Source organism: Arvicola amphibius, chromosome 5, assembly GCF_903992535.2.
Source record: "Arvicola amphibius chromosome 5, mArvAmp1.2, whole genome shotgun sequence".
NCBI classification, from domain to species: Eukaryota; Metazoa; Chordata; class Mammalia; order Rodentia; family Cricetidae; genus Arvicola; species Arvicola amphibius.
In genome coordinates, this window is record NC_052051.1 from 36,565,358 (window position 1) to 36,585,890 (window position 20,533).

The 20,533-nt window shown below is 42.2% G+C and overlaps 1 pseudogene; it reads right to left on the reverse strand.

The window, feature by feature from the left end:
• Positions 1-2,365: 2,365 nt before the first annotated feature.
• LOC119815180 lies at positions 2,366-12,848 on the reverse strand (annotated as a pseudogene).
• Between the last annotated feature and the right edge of the window lie 7,685 nt (positions 12,849-20,533).

The window sequence follows — 20,533 nt, forward strand, 5'->3', positions numbered from 1 at the left end:
TCCTCACACCTCCTTGGCTTTCTGGTCAGTGTCCTTTGACAATGTGTTTTCTGTTCCTTACTTCTGAACCTTGGGGGTCTCTGGGCATGGTTCTTAGCCCTTTCATCTCTAGATATGATCTCTTTGAGCCTGATCTAAGAGTCTTATGCCTCTTAAATCTCCAGTCTGAACTGGAACATGCACCTAAACTCCAAGTTACTTCACGATGTGTCACCGTGACACTCCGTAAATCTTTCTCAAGTCACTGTGTCCAAAGTAGAATAATTTGAATAAGATAAATTTCTCTGTGTCCAAAGTAGAATACTGAATTTTTCTCTTCATCTCCTATCCCTGTGCTCTTCTTAATTCAGAATTTCCCATTTAAATTTATGTTTCATTTAACTTCTTATCTCGAAGTTGTCTTTGAGTCCTTCACCTCATGGACTTACTTTCTAAATCTTATACTTTGTCAGTGCACCCGCCTGAGCTATTTTAATAGAATGTGTCTCCTGCTGCGCTACCCAGACTTACCCTCTGCCTGGTCTCCATGTCCTTCTCATCTCTAACTCCAGGCACAAAGATCTCGTAAAATACGAAAATCATCACGTCTCTGCCCTAATTAACATCTTGCCATGAAGATGTTCTCACTGTGACTTGCAGGGTTCTCCATATCTTGGTAGCGCACATCTTTCAAAAGGCATCTCCTCTTCCGCCTTCTCGTTTTGTCTACCCTAGTACATGGCCTTGCCTGTGTTTCCTCCATGCACTCAGCTTATTGATGGCTTAGGATTGTTTTCACTTGTCATTCCATCTGCTTAGACTGACGTTCCCATTGCTTTTCAGCCACTCAGGCCTTTGCTTACCTGTCCCCAGCTGAACAGCCTTCAGAACACAGTGAGCTGAACTGGATCCACACATGCGCTCCCTCTGTTTCATAACTCTGTTTAATTTTTTTTAACACAGCACCTACAGCTTTTTGACATTTTTTATTAGCCTGCCCATTTTCTGTCCTTTACATTATAAATTTAATAAAGCTGGAGCCTACCCTTGTTTCTCGTCCTGTCTAGAGTGTTTGTCACAGAATAAGGGTTAAGTAACTATTTATTGAATAAAGATAGGTAAGTGTAAGATCTCACTAGAATAACTGAAAAAATTCTGAAGATTTGGCATTGAGATGACTCTAGGCTTATGGAGATAGACCATGGAAAAGCCTGTAGCAGAAAACAATACAAAAGCAGGGAATGATAACGTTTTTATTTGATAAAGCTGCATTTTCTACCACTACTAATTGATCGCATGGGTCAGAAAAGTATCAGTCAAAATGCATCTTTTTACTTGCTCACTTGGATAAGATTTTAAAACTCAGTATTTTAATTTAGTTTAGGAAAGAAAACAAAGTAAACAACACAATAAATAAGAGAGTACTGTTTCATGTATACAGCAGTCGCTCTGTGATTCCTGACAGAAACATCCCTTCCTGTTACTAAGGCTCTCTCCAGCTCAAGTAGACATTAGAATAGTACATTAGAAATTGTTCTATGTAATAATTATTGTATCAATATTTTATTGTACATAACTTATAAATTAAATTTTTTCATGGGCATGTATGTATAGGCACAACAAACTATGTCATCTTCAGTGTTATCTAGAGCTTGAGATATTCACTGGGATTTTCTTTTTTTTTTTTTCTCATGGTTTATTTTTTTTATATTTAAAAATTTCCATCTCCTTCCCTCCTCCTCCCCCCGCCCTCGCCCTCCTCTCTCCCCCCTTCCCTCCCCTCCTTCTCCCCCTTCCCTCCCCTCCCCTCCACCCATACCTCCCTCCCTCTCAAGGCCAAGGAGCCATCAGGTATAATTTAAAGAGAGAAATAGAATCAAATGCTGAGTACCGGTCACAATAAATACCATGCCATTTATGGTCACCAAGCAGCATCAAAAGTTGCCATGGTGTTTCCAACTAAACAAGAGATCTTGCCAGGAGGTGCTTGTGCACACCGGAAAAGGCCCTTCGACACAGCTGACATGCTACATAAGCAAAAGGGGTCTGGCCCTGACCTAACTGTTTTAGACGCTGATGGAGTGAGTAGAAGCAGAAGCTTCCCAGATGGGCGGCAGCTTTCCTATAACCTGCTTTGACCTAATGAAGAGGAGCCAGCCTCTCACTCCGGAGATGGTGGTGACCAGGTCTATCCCTGACCACATACTTTAGTCCTGGTCATCCTATGGTTAGTGGGCAACTCACACCAGCTAGGGGACATGAGATGGTGAGGGAAGAAGGGGTTGCTTTTCATCTATTACGTCTTTATTTATAGTTTAATTTCAAATGTACTCTCAGTGCCTCAGGTACAATTTAATGTTAAATCTTAAAGGCCCCTGAAACAGAATTATCCCTTATTTTTAAGTGTCCTCATTTTCTTATAGTTTCCCTCAATTTCCCATTTTACCCTGACTTTAGACTCCACAGACTTCATCAGACCATCTGTGCCATGGACTTGGGCCTTTCTAGAGGGAAGCGTAGGGCTCTGCTCCGGATTGTGTTGTACCAGCACCCAGTACCCTCGGCCCTCTGAACAGGACTCTGTAACAATTCATCTCCATTACACCATAGTACAGGAGCAGCACCTCACCGTGAGCATCTATGCTGGGCCAAGGATTCTTGGCCTTCCCTTGCTCTAAGAGGATATTGGACACAATCTTGTATAGTTGAACAAGCAGCTTTAGCATGGGGTCATTAGGCAGATGTTTCAGGGCAACCTCTGTCTGGCAGGAATATCATGGATCAGTCTTCCCCCAGTACTGTATGGCCATATCCTGGGACAGCTTGTCCTTAGTTGATGTATTTCAGATGCAGTCTCATAACTTCTCTTTGACGCATCTTTGCCAACTTCCTTCTGTAGTTGTGTTAGCCAGACAAGCACTTCCTGATTTGCTAGTCCACATAGAGGCCCTGGCTTCCCATTCGTGGTTGCTGCAAAGGACAGGTAAGGGTCTGAGAGGGCACTGGCTACACTTACATTAACACCCTCATGGTCACTGTGCATGCTGAGGTACAAACGCTTAAGTTCTGTGGACTGAGCATCAGTATAGCCTCACATGCTGGTAAGAATGTGGGACCAGCCCAGTTTAGAGCCATTGGCCCCAGTGCTGCTGCCTTCATGGTAAAGATTCCAGTTGGCCTTTGCTGCAACACAAGGTAGCTTTGCAGGCAGGTCTATACAGTCTTCATAAATCAACTCCCAACTTAGTTCCATTGATTTCCCTCTGCCTATGCCCAGGCAAAGTCACTTTCACTGTTGAGGGCTGTGACGGCTGCACTGAGCTGAGACATGGGGTCCAAATTAGTAGGAAAGTTGTCTAGCTTGGTGACCATGAGAGCAGGCAGAGCTTCCATTTTTGCCCATTCTTGTAAGAGCCAAGATACCTGTTCCACTGTTGACATCTATCTAGTGACCAGCAGTCAAAATAAGCCCTCACACAGGGGTTCTTCCCCATCCTTAGACATCAGCACTGAAGAAGCACTGGCATGCCAAGCAATAAGGACAAGGCAGGATGCATTAGTTCCTGGATGCCAAGAGTGAGCCTGCCTCAGTGAATAGAGCCAGGGTGGGTGAAATCCCGGACCTGGCAGGAAGGGTACGGAGCAGGAGAGCTGCGGCTCGAACAGAAGAGGCCGCTGCTGTAATGGAGACTGTGCTAACCAGTCATGGATAAGCTTGAAAGTTCTTTGTTTTTCATAATTAATTGTTTTCAATTGCAAAACAAAGTTCTTTGCCTAAATGAAAATTAAAAAAAAATATTTTCTTATTCCTGGAGTTATAAAAAGGATGCAGTGAGGGGCTGGAGAGATGACTCAGAGGTTAAGAGCATTGCCTGCTCTTCCAAAGGTCCTGAGTTCAATTCCCAGCAACCACATGGTGGCTCACAACCATCTGTAATGGGGTCTGGTGCCCTCTTCTGGCCTGCAGGCATATACACAGACAGAATATTGTATACATAATAAATAAATAAATATTTTTAAAAAAGGATGCAGTGATATATAAGAACATTTAAAATATAGACAAAGAAGAAAATAAAATTTCTTCATAACCTTATCACTAAGAAATAATCACAGCAAATAACATTTAAATCATTCCCCTTTCTCTTTTCCTTTTGTTCTCTAGTGTGTTTATTTGGCTTTTTTTGTTTTTGTTTTTGTTGGTTTGTTTGATAGGATACTAGTATATGGCAGGTTGACCTAGGCCTTGGGATTCTCTTGTCTTAGCTTCTCAAGGGCTGAGATTATAAGTATGTACCATTATACAAGAATATTTTTATTTAAGAAAGTATCTTTTTTAATGCATACATTTGTGGGAAAAAATAGTTCAAATCTTTTGTGATTAATTTATTTTTATGTTATACACAGAATTCCTCCAAAGAAGAGATTATCATTCCTGAGAAGTTGCATGAACCATTTTCTGATGGTCTAGATGGGATGGAGACCACCTGTCACTGATCCCCTAGATGCGGGTCAGTAAAGAATGTACAGATCTGTAGCTAGACTTTTCTTTTCCTGACAAAAAAGGGGAAAAGGATTGCATGACCATTTTCTTTCTCCATAAAATGTCTTCCTAAGAATAGCTAGGCAGTAAGAACTTAGGTGGGCCTTCCAAGCTCAGAGAATATAAGGAGAGATGAATCTAGGTGTGGAATGTTGGGGGTAGGTATATATACCAAAGACCTCAGAGAGGAAACAGGAGGAGCAAGGTGTAAGAGAGGTAAAAAGCCATGAGACATAACAAAGATTAATATAAATGGGTTAATTTAAGTTATAAGAGCTAGTGGGATAAACCTAAGTTATAGGCTGAGCTTTCATAATTAATAAGTCTCTGTTTTTTTTTTGTGGTCTGGTGACCCAAAGCAAAAATCCATCTATGTAAATCCTTGGAGTGGATCTGCTGTAGCTCTTCCCCCACATCAAAACTCATAAATTTGACATGTGCTCACAATTTCATCCAAAAAAAAGTTGTTTTCTTTTCAAGTTAAAAGGATGAGTCAATACTTTTTATATTAAGGATATTTTTAATGCTAAGTATGCTCTAAATTATTTTTCTTAGAAATCTAGATGCCCTTTGAATGGGAGAGGCCTCTACTAAATTGGAGAAGGCTTGGGGAATGTTTACTGAGATTGATAAAGGAATTACATTCCCTGAGAACCAGCATGGGGTTGTATTGTATTTTTATTCCGGAGACACATCTGAATGTCCCCTGGGAAGTCAACATAGGTGCTAATGATCGGTCACTGTGTTGGCAGAGGCAGGGTAACCAAATTGGTAGACTATAACACCTAACACATGCTTCTCAGTATGTCGCAGACTCTTGTCATGGTTTAATCTCACAGCAACCCAATGATGTATGCCTTCTCTCTCTCCTTGTTTTTCAATGGTAAGAACAGGTGCCTAAAGATTCCATGACTCTCTTAAAATCCAATAGTTGGTGACAGAGCAACAGTTTGAGTCTAGCTAGTTGAGCGATGTGTTCAAAACCTTTGACTAGCTCTTCTCACCAACCCAGGCAAAGGCCAAGAGATGTGCATTTTTGTCCTGTCTCCACTCTCTTCCTGAGTGGCTGTCAATGCCAGATATGCCATCCACCCCTTCATGCTACACATGTCTACTGAGCACCTATGCATTAGGTAGTTTATATAGATGGCCATACTCAATTCATCCCCCACTGTGACTGTCAGCACATACTGTAGTGTGGAGCTGCGGGCAGGCCTGCTTTTCATCCCACCCGGCTCCCGCATGGTTAGCTTTACACCCGAAATAACAACACACAAACTATATTCTTTTAAATACTGCCTGGCTCATTAGTTCCAGCCTCTTACTCACATCTTGACTAATCCATATCTAATAATCTGTGTAACACCACGAGTGGTGTCTTACCGGGAAAGATTCAGCATGTCTGACCTGGCGGCTGGCTTCATCGCATCTGGCTCCCTGAGGAGAAGCACCGTAGTCTGACTAACTTAGGAGAGGTGTGGCATCTGACTGAGCCATCTACCTCACTTCCTTCTTCCTGTTCTGTCTACTCCACCCACCTAAGGGTGGGCCTATTAAATGGGCCAGGCAGTTTCTTTATTAGCCAATGAGAATCCTCCATCACACATATGACTTCTATTTCCCCTACTTTAAATCACATCTGTCTTCTCAGCTTTTTAAAAAACTTTTATTGATTCTTTGTGGATTATATCATGCATTCTGATCCCACTTATCTCCCTGTCCCCTCGAATTGGCCTCTGCCCTTACCACCCCCAAGACCAAAACCAAATTTAAAAGTAAAAACAAAACCCAAACAAAACAGAAACAAACACAAAAAAGAGAGAGAGAGAGAGAGAGAGAGAGAGAGAGAGAGAGAGAGAGGGAGAGAGAGAGAGGGAGAGGGAGAGAATCTTGTCCTGGAAGTTGTAGCTGCTCTCATACCCTCAGGACCAACTTGCCTATGCGTCAGGGTCAGCTCTTGTGTGCTGCCCAGATGGAGTGCACAGCCTGTTCTCTTATGTGCTGTAGCCACTGAAGGTCAGGGCAAGCTCTCCCACTCTTGTAACACTGTTGCAGGTGGCAATGGATGAGAGGGGGAGACATCTTTCTCTCGCCTAGGCCACCACGTGGCCGACAGGGAGGGGAGGGGTCAGCTCTGCTGCTCTCACACCTGCAGGGTTGGTTCACCTCTCACAGCTCATAGAGCGCTGCATACCTGGGACTTCTGAACTGAGGCCTGGAGAGCGTTGGAAGTTTTTGTTTCTTTCCTCTTGGAACATTCCTTCTCCAGACCCCTTTGCCTGATGGGAGGAAATGGGAACAGCTATGGGAAGGCAGCTTTAGTCAGGCTACCTGGCAGCAACCAACACCAACTGATACCCCTGCTGACAAGTTCATGTTGGACCTTCCAGGTATCAAATTATTCCAGCCAATTTCTATATGAAACAGAAGGATCAAGTGATAAACCCAAAGAATCATGAACACTAATACAAAATTTGTGCAACTAAGCTTGGGGTTAGGATTAGCAATTTATTGTGGGTTCTGTGGATTAGAACTCTGGTCCTCATGCTTGCACAGAAAGCACTTTAACCACAGAGCCATCTCCTCAGCTCTCATTAATATTTTTATTTCTCACTTTGCCTAGACGAAGAGCTCTAATTATACTTAGGAGCAGCCATAGACTGGTTGTTGTTATTATTTACTAACATTAAACTGAAGGCAAGAAATTGAACCATTTTTTTCATGAGTATAATTTAACTCATATCTGTCTAAGAACAGATAGCTGGCACAGCTCTTCGCCTTATCATACGCTTACACTAGAGGCCTTGCTATAACGACCTACTTAAAACAGTATTATAAACCAGCATCACATCACTGTTACATGTATGGCTTTGCCTGGGGAGACATGAACAATGTCATTTGAATACTGAGAAGGCATCAGTGAGAGAACAAAGAAATAATTTCATCCTAGCCTAGTTTGGTTAAAAAAAATTAGTCCTACTTAGAGAAGTTTGGGTGAGAAGGGTTACTTAGAAGACTATGGGTGACCCTCAAACAACAGAATCACTGAAAGTCCCACCCAACAGAGATACATATTGCATCATAGACAGCTTCCAGAAGCTGAGTGAACTTGGATTTTCCCCTCAGTGAACCTTCTACTTCCTATATAATCCAGCATTGCCCTAGACTGCACATGACTGGATCAGAATCACATACAGCCTGAGTAGTGGGAATCTCAGGTGAAGATCTAATGACCCTCTCCATCCCCTCCTATGAAAAACTATAACTGGCTCTATCTTCGGAGGGTCTCCTGTAATAATCACAGTTGCTCTGATTTCAAGATGGGAAAGAGCCATGGCGTGCCCAGAGGGCAGTGTCCCAGTATTCATGGTTGTTGTTGTTTGTTTTGTTTTTCTCATGGCTGATATCAAATCCCTGGCAGAACAACTTAGGGAAGGATTTATTGAAAAGGCCTTGAAGCAGAACTGTGGGACATTTCATATACATTCAGGAAGGTACAGAAAATAGAAATGGACTATCAAACCAAGACCCATCTCACGCTGGCACCAAATATTCAATCACTTGAGCCTATTGGAGACATTTCATATTCACAACCCCAACATTATGCCCTGACCCCCCCTGGGCTTGTGTCTGTCTCATAAGGCGACATGCTTTCAGTTCAGCTTCAAAGTCCCATCATGTTTAATAACATCAACACCGTTTCAAGGTATGAAGTTTCTTCTGAAACTTAAGACCACCTTTTAATCATGAGTCCCTATAAAATCAAAAATCAAGATTCCAGTTTGTAATGGTTAAGTTAGCTTTTCTATTAGTTAGCTTCCTCTATTGCGATGAATGCCACGACTAAAAGAAACTTGGGGAGGAAAGTGTTTATTTCATCTTAGGCATCTAAGTAATAGTCCATCACTGAACAAAAGTCAGGGCAGGAACCTGGAGGCAGGAACTGGAGCAGAGGCCATGGAGGAGTGTTGCTTACTAGTTTGCTCACGGTTTTCTCAGCCTGCTTCCTCACACCATCCAGGATTACCTGCCCAGAGGTGGCATCCGAAGCTGGGCTCTCTCACATCATTCATCAATGAAGAAAATGCCCTACAGACTTGCCTACAGGCCAGTACAATGGAAGAATTCTCAATTATAATTTGTTTTTCCCAGATGATCCTTGCTTGTGTCAAGTTAACATAAAAACTAGCCAGCACAATATCATTAGGCAAACTATCCATTCCCAGAAGAAGGAATGGAGACATAGCCAGGAAAGATTGGTTTAAAATGATGCCAAAACTCAGCAGAACAAGTACCAGGTCCTGGAGCTCCATGCATGCATAAAGAGCTCATGGTGGAATAGTCTGGGCTCCAAAGGGCGTGGGTAGCTCAGCCTCCAGCTCTGTAACCTTCAGAACAGATAGCCTCTCTGTGGGGCCGGCTCCAGTCTGTGACAGCAGTGTTTCCTAGTGGACATTCCAGGATCTCTGTATCTCCAACATCTTCAGGTCTCCATTGAAATGTTGACTTTACTGCATCAAAAAATAGCCTCTCAGTAACTCCAATATTGCCACATATTACCTATTCTCAGTGGCTCTCTGAAACTGTGGCACAAACCCAATGACCCCTTTGATCTTGCATCTTTTGTGTTTGCAAAGCCAGGACAGGAGCTTTGAAGGAGGCTGCTTGGCTGCTTGTTCATTTCCCGGCCACCCAGACTCCCAAAATAGTCACACAGAAACTGTATTATTTTTTTTTAATTTATTTATTATGTATATAGTGTTCTAGGCACCAGATCTCATTATAGATGGGTATGAGCCATCATGTGGTTGCTGGGAATTGAACTCAGGACCTCCGGAATAGCAGTCAGTTCTCTTTAACCTCTGAGCCATCTCTCCAGCCCCAGAAACTGTATTAATTAAATCATTGCTTACCCATTAACTCTAGCTTCTTATTAGCTAACTTTTATATATTACTTTAACTCATTTCTATTAATCTGTGTATCAGCACATGGCTGTGGTTTACCCGATAAACTTTCAGCGTCTGTTTCTGGTAGGGCTACATGGCTTCTCTCTGACTCTGCCCTTTTCCCAAGATTCAGCCTAGCTTTCCATGCCTAACTAAGTTCTGCCCTGCTATAGGTCCAAAGCAGTTTTCTTTATTTATCAATGGTAATCACAGCATACAGAGGGAGATCCCACATCACAGGACCTTCTGTGTTGGGAGCACAGCATGAAGGCCCTTGTGCCCACAGATCTCCAGAAAGTATCAGGAATCTTTAGCACACAGGATTGTCAAAGGAATGGACATAAAACCTGTTCCTCCATCCTAAATCTAGGAATTGGACGTGATTAATTACCTGGTGATCTGCATCATCGGTTGGGCCAGGCCATATCAAGCTCTTACAACCAAGACCGAGGTGGATAGTAATCTAAATGACCCATACAGCCAGGGGCTCCTCCAGGTTCCAACAACCAGGACCAGAGGTGGCTAATAGGCCAAATGACCTCTTCACTATATGACAGAGAGCAGGCTTTGTCCTTGCCTAGGACATGAAGCTAATGCACACAGCACACCTCTAGACTGCATCTTCTTGGACGAAATGACATGTACCCTGACTTGAGCTTCAACGTAATTATGCTTTCGTGTGCACCTGGGATTGATTGTTTTATACCAGGAAACTTTTCCCCCCAAATTATACTGTTTTTAAATGTTCTGGGAATAGATGCCTGGTACCAGACTCTCTAGAAGGTTTGATCCAGGTTGAAGAAGTCAACCGAGTTTTCATTCTTTTCTCTTCCTACCAACATTTCATTTTTTTCTCTACCAGCAGAGAAACCCTCACCTGTGGATAACGCTGACCAGTTCTGCTGCCAGAGTGATATGTGGCTAGGCCCCTTGAATTGCCTCAATGGTTCTTTTCTCTTTTCTTCTCTTTTCTCTTTTCTTCTCTTCTTTCTTTCTTTCTTTCTTTCTTTCTTTCTTTCTTTCTTTCTTTCTTTCCTTTGGTTATTGAGACAGGGTTTCTCTGCTTGACTGTCCTTTAACTCACTTCATAGACCAGGTTGGTCTCAAACTCGGAGATCCACCTGCCTCTGCCTCCTGAATGCTAAATTAAACGTGTGGGCCACCACCATTTCCATGGTTGTTTTCAAACAATGATTCCCTTCTGTGACATTCTGTTTTTTCTGTTCTCTCCTTTCAGATAACTTTGTGGTTTCCTAATATGGACTCCTTGCCATGTGCTTTGTGCCCTCAGTGTACTTTTCCTGTTAGCTCAGTACTGAACACAATGTTTTGCTTTATTGGTGCTGTGTCTTTTTTATATATATGTGTAAGTACGTGTGTGTGCATATGTGTAATGTATACCACAGAACACATGTGGATGACAGAGGACAACTTTGTGAAATAGTTCTTTCCTTCTACTTTTACACAGGTTCTGAGTATTGAACTCAGAACTGCTGAACTTTACATGTGAGCACCTTTCTCTGCTGAGCTCTTTTATTGCTCCCCACCTTAGTTTTTGAAGGAAGGATTTTTTTTTAGTGACTCAGCTAGATTGCCTAGCCAGTGAGCTCCAGAGACTCATCTGCCTCTACCTATCAGCATTGTGTTTATAGATGTGTGCACCTACGCTTGCCTTTTAGGCGGGTACTGGGGGCACACACTCAGGTTCTCATGCTCATATGCCTAGTTCTTTACTGAATGAGCCATCTTTTCAGCCCTATTAACGATGCTAATCTCATTAACAAGTGCAGCTCCTTTGTAGCCTCCTTCTCTGCAGTGTAAAGCTCCCTCCTTTCACCGCAAAATCTTGTTTCTTTCCGGTACACTTGTGGATCTCTCTCACTCTGGACCTGGGGAAGAGCAGTAGTAAGCAGTAACTATGACAACAGCCTCAGTGCTCGCTGCTGTTGACATTTCATTGCTCAACAAACTGATCTGTTACTTTTTAATTCAACCTCAAATTCACAGAGCATGGACAGAACGCTGCTAGATTCTCTGCTAGAATGTGACATAAGTGGCTTCTAGCCCTGTTCCTGTTAGTATCTTTATTCTGCTCTCCATTTCCACACTGTGATAAGACTGCCTGCCCTCTTAGACTCAGCTTACAGCACTCCAAGGCTCCTAGTGCACAGTGCCCAATGTGTTAGGAGCAGTGAAACCCCAGATCCTGAATTTCTTGTATACAATTGGTTTTCCTTTGATCTGAGTGCCTACAGCAGCTGCTCTGAGCACAAGAGCCTCAGGAGTTCCTGATGGCGGGAGAGTAGTTTCTGGTGGGTTTGGCTGGGGCATGGCTATCCCTATATAAGCTGCCCCTGAACACAGTAAAGGGGGCATTCATTGGGGCATTCTGGCATCACGGATGACCCGTCTCTCTCTGTATTTCTGTGTTTCAATCTCTAGCCCATTGCCCGGTTCACGAACTGTATGGTGGTGCACAGCGCACAGACGGGGAGTCCTGCGCCACACCAATGCTTCCACCAACCCTGCCTCCCGGGCCTCTGCTTTCTTATCTCAAGGCCTGCCCACAGCAGCTCATCTTCTTCCAGCTGGTACCACCTTAAGGGCCACCTTTAGCAGGAGCCAAGTGTTCATGAGCCTATGGAGAACATTTCACATTCAACCATACCAAATCATCACCCTGAATTTTATATTTGTTATGTTTTAAGGCAGAATCTTTTTGTGTAGCCCAGGCTGGCCTCAATCTAACCCTCTGAAACCCAAATTCAATGTTTTCTCTTTTTTTTTTTTTCAGTGTTTTCTTTTATAGGCTGCTTTGGTCATGGTGTTTTAGGACAGAAATAGAAAAGCGATGAACACGCGGATGCCACTCTTAAATGCCGTTCATTGCAATCCTTCTAATACCGGATGTATATGGATGCCCCTCCACACACACCAAACCAACGGGGTGTTCTGTAGTCGAACTCAACTGTGACATGTCTACCTAGAGACAGTGTCGGCTCCCATGAGTTGAGGGCTCAGCCCCTTTTCTTCATTCAGATCTTACTGGAAGTCGTATGTTGTTACCGATGCACCTGGCTGGCTGGCTGTGCTTCAGGGTCTCCATGACCTCCTCTTTCTGCTGGATTATTTTGCTACAGTGGCTTGTTATGAAGAGACACAATGGGGTGCAGATGAGCAGCCATGAGGAGATCCACACGGCAGGCCTGAAGGATTTCTGAGACCAGGAGTTTTTATCTCCACAGAGTTTGGGGTGTGCCCGCCACTCTACTCTCCTGGCAGGGGACATGTTTCCCAACTCAGAATCCATGGATCGGGAATGTTTGGTTTTTTGTTGTTGTTGTTGTTGTTGTTTTTCCACAGAGACTTCATCACACAGCATGACTGGTTGCTAACTCAAGTTACAGTTTTCTCCTTTCTCTGGAAAGTGTGTGTGTGTGTGTGTGTGTGTGTGTGTGTGTGTGTGTGTTGTGCGTAGGGGCCAGGGGTGAAAAACTCTAGGCTTTTGACTGTGGCTCATTTCTGGAGAACTGCTCCATCCAGTCTCATCTAGAGTCACCTCATTAGAAAACAATGTGTTTTTGCCAAACAGAAAATTCTACGGATTTGAGCACTCCCATCTCTCAGGAAATTATAAAGGTTTTAGAAGTTTGAAGTTAGGAATCAAGGTCAAAGGGGAACTATGCGAGGGAAAGATGTTCTGCCTCAGTCTTCAGGAAGTTGCAAGGGCTTTAGGAACTCTGGGACAGGAACCAGAGGCACAGACTAACACACACATTTATTACTATTTTCACTTCACCCATTGCAGTCAGCCCTGTTTACTCAAATTCTAGGCAATCACTGATCTTTCTGTTTTCATGATAGATTAGTTTTGTCTTTTTCTAGAATCTCATATGAATGGAACCATATAATATGTATCTATTTATGTTTAGATTATTGTGTTTGTAAGATCTGTGAATACACACATGCATGCTCATGCACACACACACACACACACACACACACACACACACACACATCAGTGGTTCTCAACCTGTAGGTCACGACCCCTTTGGGGGTTGACCAACCCTTTCACAGGGGTCGCCTAAGACCACCAGAAAACACAGATATTTACATCATGATTCATAACAGTAGCAAAATTACAGTTATAAAGTAGCAACGGAAATAATCTTATGTTTGGGGCTCATCACAGTAGGAGGAACTGTATTAAAGGGTCACACCCCTGGGAAGGCTGAGAACCATTGTAATAGACCACTAATTTTCTTAGTTGTTTGGGTTTCCAATTGGCTAAATTTACCACACTTATTTATCTGTTCTACTGTTGATTGACCCTATGTTGTTTTCTGCTTGACCAAGGAGGGACAGCACTGCTGTAGATATTCGTATATATACTGTCTCGATATGGAAATCCTTTCTCTTGAGTAAATACTGAGGACTGAAAATTTGGGGCCTGCTGCTATTTCAGAGCTTTAGAAGAATGTGTGCAGCTGCCCGCAATGCTTTATCCTCTTTCATTTCCATCACAACTGTTTTTTTACCATGCGCGCAAAAGAGCTCAGAGAAAAAGAAAGGGCTTAACAATGGGAGACATAACTTTGTTTTTCTCTTTGGTGCTCTTCTTATTTGAAACACATTTGGCTTTCTTTTTCCTTTTTGAGAGAGACGAATATCGGGGAGAAACAAAATAGTTATCTGATCCTGAAGCAAGAGGAAGAGAAGAATATGTTATTGGCTTTCTAGGCTAATGGATGAGTTTTTCCACTGAAGAAGTCCTTCTGTTTATTCCTTTACTCAGAGATTTGGATTCATCTTAGCTCAGCCTTAATGGCCCAATCCTTGTCGACTTCTCAAAGCAGGGCCAACAATTACTTCTCAAAGCAGGGCCAACAATTATTCCGTTTCCTTCACTCACCTTTCCTTTTGGCTGGGTTGTTTATAGCCAGTTATATTTTCCTGATTAGTTGGTAAGTATCTCCTTTTCTACACACGAGGAACCAAGACTCTTTTATCCCGGGCCTCACAGTAGAACTCGAAAACATTTGCATGAATATGCAAATGAATAACTGGAGAACAGGATTGCCAAGCCAACAGTTGAGGTTCTAAGAGTGAAGTAAAAACCTGCATCTGTTTGTCATTTGCCATCTCTCCAAAGGAGCAGGGCAGGCAGACTGAATCAACAAAACTGAGATCATTAACTTATTATTGTAAAGAAAGCACCACTTTGGAAGACTCTTCGGCTCTTAGAAGGAAAGGGCCAAGGGCGGATAGGACTAGAGATTCAGATCTGGTTTTGGGCTTAAGGCTGACCTTTCAATATAGAGAGTCAAATGGTAAAATTCATGAGTTAATGGTTAGATGAGACGCACACACTGAAAGTGGTGGTCTCTAGACCAAGTCATACTTTGATAAAATCTGTCTTAGAGAACCATCAGTTGACCTGAGGAAGGGAGCTAGTTTAACACTCCATTATTTGGGGGAAAGAACACCCTACTATGTGTCCAAGGAGTTCCTGAAGAAAATATACAAGTTATTTTCTGAATAAAATTTTTTAAAACTGTAAAGCCATATTGATAAACACTTAGTTTTTTAGTTAAGACAATTCATCAGTATCCAAACCCAGCTCCCCCAAACTGCGTAATTGCTGATATTCATTTTTAAATCTGAGAAGCCTGTAGCCATGATGGCACTACCAACTGTTGTACCCCCATCTTCTCATAAAGGAAAATAATAACATCTCAGTGGTGCATCCAAGAATCAAGATATCAAATTTGTTGGGTTTTTGCTTGTTTTTGAGATAAGATTTCACACTACCCCTAGTTGATCTAAAACTCACTATATGTCAGAATTAGGATTTCTATTGCTAGGAAGAGACACCATGATCATGGTAACTCTTATAAAGGAAAACATTTAATTAGGGCTGGCTTACAATTCAGAGGTGCAGTTCATTATCATCATGGTGGGAGGCATGACAACATGCAGTCAGACATGGCGCTCAAGAGGAAGCTGAGAGTTCTACTTCTTGATCCTCAAGCAACAGGAAGTGAACTGTGTCCCACACTGGGCATATCTTGAGCATATAAAATCTCAAAGTCCACCTCAATAGTGACACACTTCCTCCAACAAGGCCACACCTCCTAATAGTGTCATTCCCTATAGGTAAAACATTCAAGCGCGAGTCTATGGGGGCCATATTTATTCAACTACCACACTATATAAACCAATCTAGCCTCAAATTCACAGAGATCCCCTTGCCTATGCTTCCCAAGAGCTGAAATCAAAAGCATGTACCACCATACCCTGTAGATATTTTTGGTTTTTAAGAAAATATCTTGCCATGTGGTGGTGGTGCATGTGTGATGCTGATTATTCCCATCACTTGGAAGACAGAGCTTGGTGGATCTCTGTGGGTTCAAGGCCAGCCTGGTCTAAACAGTGAGTTCCAGAATAGCCAGGATTATACAGAGAAGCCCTGTATTGAGAAGAGAAAAAAATGGCTTTTGAAGAAAATGTCTTACTATGTAGCCGAAGGTCTCCTGGGATTTACCTTCCTCCTGCTTCTCTGCTCCCAAGTGCTTGGAGACTTCAGCCACATGACACCTCATCTGGCAAGATGTGTGATTGTGGGTTTATATTCTTTCTTTGGCTTCAGATTCTTAAAAATCATCGGCTAAAGACAAACCTTTGCCTCTCTACCCCCAAATCTGCTAGGAACAGAAATGTAAGGACATTCGAACAGTGTGCAACCATGACAACAGACGTCTCTAATTTATTCTGTTAGCAGCAGTGATTTCATCGCAGTTAAGGTTGTACAAGGGGTCAGCATAGCTCTTTGGTTGCCAGTGTCAGGACAGATGGGATCTCCATAGGACTTCCTGGACTCGGGGGACATCTCGGTCTAAGTTACACAGAACTGGGGTCTTGAGACAAATAAAGGTAGAACAAGTTACACAGAGACAGTTATGTAACAAAATAAACTTGTTTCCCCACCTGCTGGATGCCTAGCCACATTCACCTGGCTGACATAGAACACGGAACCAGTCCATAAAGCATTCCAAAGCTTTCATTGCCTGCACGCTATGCATGACTGGTAGTCAAGACTTGCCACACCAGTGTTGAAGGAAGCGTGCCGAGGCTTGTGCAGTTTCTGACAGCACTCGTATGGTGAGTGGGGACATAGGAAACAGTCTAATCACGGAAAATAAACATCTCACCTCCAAATGGCCACACTCCGGCAAACACCATGGAACAAAGACCGAGTATTGTGAACAGAGCCAAGAATTTCCCAAAAGGGAGGGTGGGGCTTGGCAAGGATTTTCTTCTCTTCCCTTGCATAATATCGTCATATCATCTGGGGGTAGTATGTGTGGAAAGAAGCCTTTAGAAAGATGGTTGTGCCCCAATTTATGGCTTCCCGCACCAACTAAATCTTTGCCGTATGATGTACAGCCCAGCAAGCATGGTTTCTCCTTTCCCTTTAAAATGTTTCCTTTTCTGTTCATAAAATATCTGGTCATAATACTTAAATTAAATAAATCTCCCAAGCACTGGGGCCTTACTCTTTCTCCCCTCAACCCTTACTGCCCATGGCCCACTTTGATCTCTTCAAACCTTTGCTTCTGGTCTTTATATTCATTTGCTTGTATTCTCCTTGGATGTATCCATTTTAAATCCTGTGTGCCAACCCTCTACAGTATTATGTAAGGATGTCAGACCTCTGTAGGCCTCATTCTGTTTCCCTTTCTCCCTGTTCTGATAGGTACCACAGATCCATCGCACTTCTGAATTGTAACCCGCAGACTCACATAAGGACACTGGTTATCCCCACAGACTCACATAAGGACGCTGGTTATCCCCGCAGACTCACATAAGGACGCTGGTTATCCCCGCAGACTCACATAAGGACGCTGGTTATCCCCGCAGACTCACATAAGGACGCTGGTTATCCCCGCAGACTCACATAAGGACGCTGGTTATCCCCGCAGACTCACATAAGGACGCTGGTTTCCTCCTTGTGCATCGCCCTGCTTTGCTTTTCAGTTGCAGTTTTGTGTGCTTACCTTATTTCTCCACACAAAACTGCCGAAACATCTAATATATCATGTAATTTAATCTTTCCATTTTCTTCGATGTGCCCTCCCTGCCAGGGCCCTCCACCTTCTTGCTTTCTTGTCGTTTTGAAGAATGTTGTGTGACTGTCCCTCCCTCATCTCCTGTGAATTTCCCTTTCCTGGAATGTTGTCTTCCATTTTCTTTTATTCTCACCTGCTGTAGGATTATGTACTCATAGTTTCCATGAGAAAGAATACATGGGAAGCACTACCTTTCAATGTAAGGAATAAGCATGTTTCCATATTTATACTCTGGCCATATATAGACTCCTGACTGAAATTCAGCAGCTCATCTCTCCACATATTGTGTAGTGACTAGTCTAACCTTTTCTGACCACGTTACCTCTCTCTTTCCTTTTGGATGATTTTTATAATATCCTCTTTATTTCAGCGAGCATCAAAATGCTAGTTACTCAGTAGACCTTTTGGATCTTGGCATGCTTGTCAACTACAGAAATGTTCTTTTATTGTTTCTTTGATGACTTCTTTCTCTCTCTCTTCTGTAACTATCTGAAATAACTGTCATTTAGATCTTGAATTACCTCTACTATCTAAGGTGTTAATTTCTCTTTCGAGAATTTTTTTATCCATTAGTTTTTTTAACTCTGAGATTTCATCTATTTTATTTTTTCAAACTCCTACTGATGCTTTAAAATTGGCCTTCCTTTAAAATTGCAGAGAGGGAGGGTAGATATCTCTCAGTGGTTATGAGCACTTGCCCTTGCAAAGAGCTGGGTTCAGTTCTCAGCACCCACATGGTACTTTACAACCACCCATAATTCCATTCCTGGGGAATTCAGCGCTTCCTTCTGCCCTCTGTAGGCACCAGGCATGCATGTAGCACACAGACATACACACAGGCAAAACATTTGTAAAATAAATAAATCTTTAGAAGTAAAAAAATAAATAAAATAGAAATGTATAGGGGCTGGAGAGATGCCTCAACAGTTAAGAGTACTTGTTCTTTCAGGAGATCTGGGTTCAGTTCCCAGCACCTACATGGTAGCTATAGCCATATGTGACTCTTGCTCTAGATGATCTGACACCATTTTCTAACCTCAGAGGACACAAGGCAGGAATGCATAGGTTGTGACTCATACATTTGAAATGGATAAATATACAAAATTTTAAAGAATATAAGTTCTTGCATCTAAACTAATAGTTTCATAGTATTTCATTGTTTACTTTTTCTTTGTTGTTTTTGTTTTTTGATAATTTGTGTATAGATACTTATTTAGTGTGTTAACAAAATATAACTAATACATCAAACCTACAATGTCATGGATAGTATTGCTGAATACAAGCTACATGAATGAGGTGAGTTAAGTAAAAACACATTAAGGTGTGAGGATCTGAATGTGAAGGATCTCTCACAGGTTCATGTGCTAAAGGTTTGGTCTCTAGCAAGAGGTGCTATTTGGGGAGGAAAGTAGGAGGTGAAACCTAATTGGGAAAGGTAAGTAGGTCACTGGTAGTGCCCTGGAAAGATAAACATCTTGTTTCCTTCCGATTCGTCCTCCCACACTCTGTCTTCCATTCACAGGGAGGTGGGTCATTTTGCTTCACCAAATGCTCTTCTCATGATGTTCTGTCCCACGCTACAAAGGCTGGAAGGCAACAGAGCTGAGTGAAATCATGAGACAAGCTAAATTCTTCATCTTTTAAATTGTTTTGGTGGGTACTTTTGATCTCTTACTGAATTGGGAGTCCACTAACGAGCTAGACGGGCTAACCACCGCACTCCATGGACTGACCTGGTCCTGCCGCCCTCCTCACCAGTACTGGGCTTACAGAAACTTGTTGGATGCTTGACTTTTACTTGGGTGTTGGGCATCCGAACTGAAGTCCTCGTGCTTGTGTGGTAGGAGTTTTATCAGTGGAACCATCTTCCCAGCCTGGAAGAATCTCAGAAAATCCTCATTGAGTCTATAAATCTGCTATAACTTTTAAATTACTGCATTCTCAGTAAACACACACATAACAGATTTTAATTTTCCTCTCATTTTGGGTACTCTAGCCTGTGTGTCAGCACATCTCAGGTAAGCTTTGAGACACAATATAGACAGGCTGGTACCCTGTGGTTGCTCTGCCCACTGTAGGAGCTACTAGGTATAGGGATGAAGGGTACTAGGTAATGAGATGAAGTTCATTGTAATTAGACAAGATATTCAGTTCTGTGTTTATATCTCAAGTGCTTGTGAATTACATGCAGCTGCTAGCTACAGATCTAGAGACAAAAATGTAGGACATATTATCACCAAAACTTTCATTGGTGACAAAACAGCACATAAAGCCAGCTTTTGTTACAAAGCTTACTTTGAATTGAAAAAAACCTAAACATTTAAATACACCAAAATTGACTTTTTTATGCATATATGATTGAATTATAACACAAAAATAAATGAAACTAGATGCCATGACAGTCATGGCACAAACACAACACCATCAGTTCCTCCTTTCCCCTAAATTTCAATAGAGACATACCTTTTAAGATTTCCAGAAATGATGTATAAGTGGAATCATGTGATATATAACCTAATTGATACACACCTGTTATTTCTAAAGGTATTTTGAAGACTTCTAGTGTATTCTACATTGACTATCATGTTGTGTATGCAGGAGCTTCTTTCCAATGTCTGAATTTTGGTGACAGTCTACTGAGATATTAGAGTTCAGTTATGTGGAACAAAGGTACAATGTCTGTTATCTTTCCTTTTTTCATTTCTATCTTCATGCTTTCTGTCCTATGTCATTATCCATAAATCATGTCCTGATGAAATGTCACATCACAGGATGGCCTTAACAACATCTTGTAAAATAATAACTGTACTAAAATCAAAAGCAATGTGTCAGATCTTCTTTTAAAAAAAAGTTATAATGTCATAGCCAGCAAGCTCTTAAATCACTTACTCCATGTGCTTGAGGGCAAATATTGCTGCTTTAGCACTTGTAATGATGA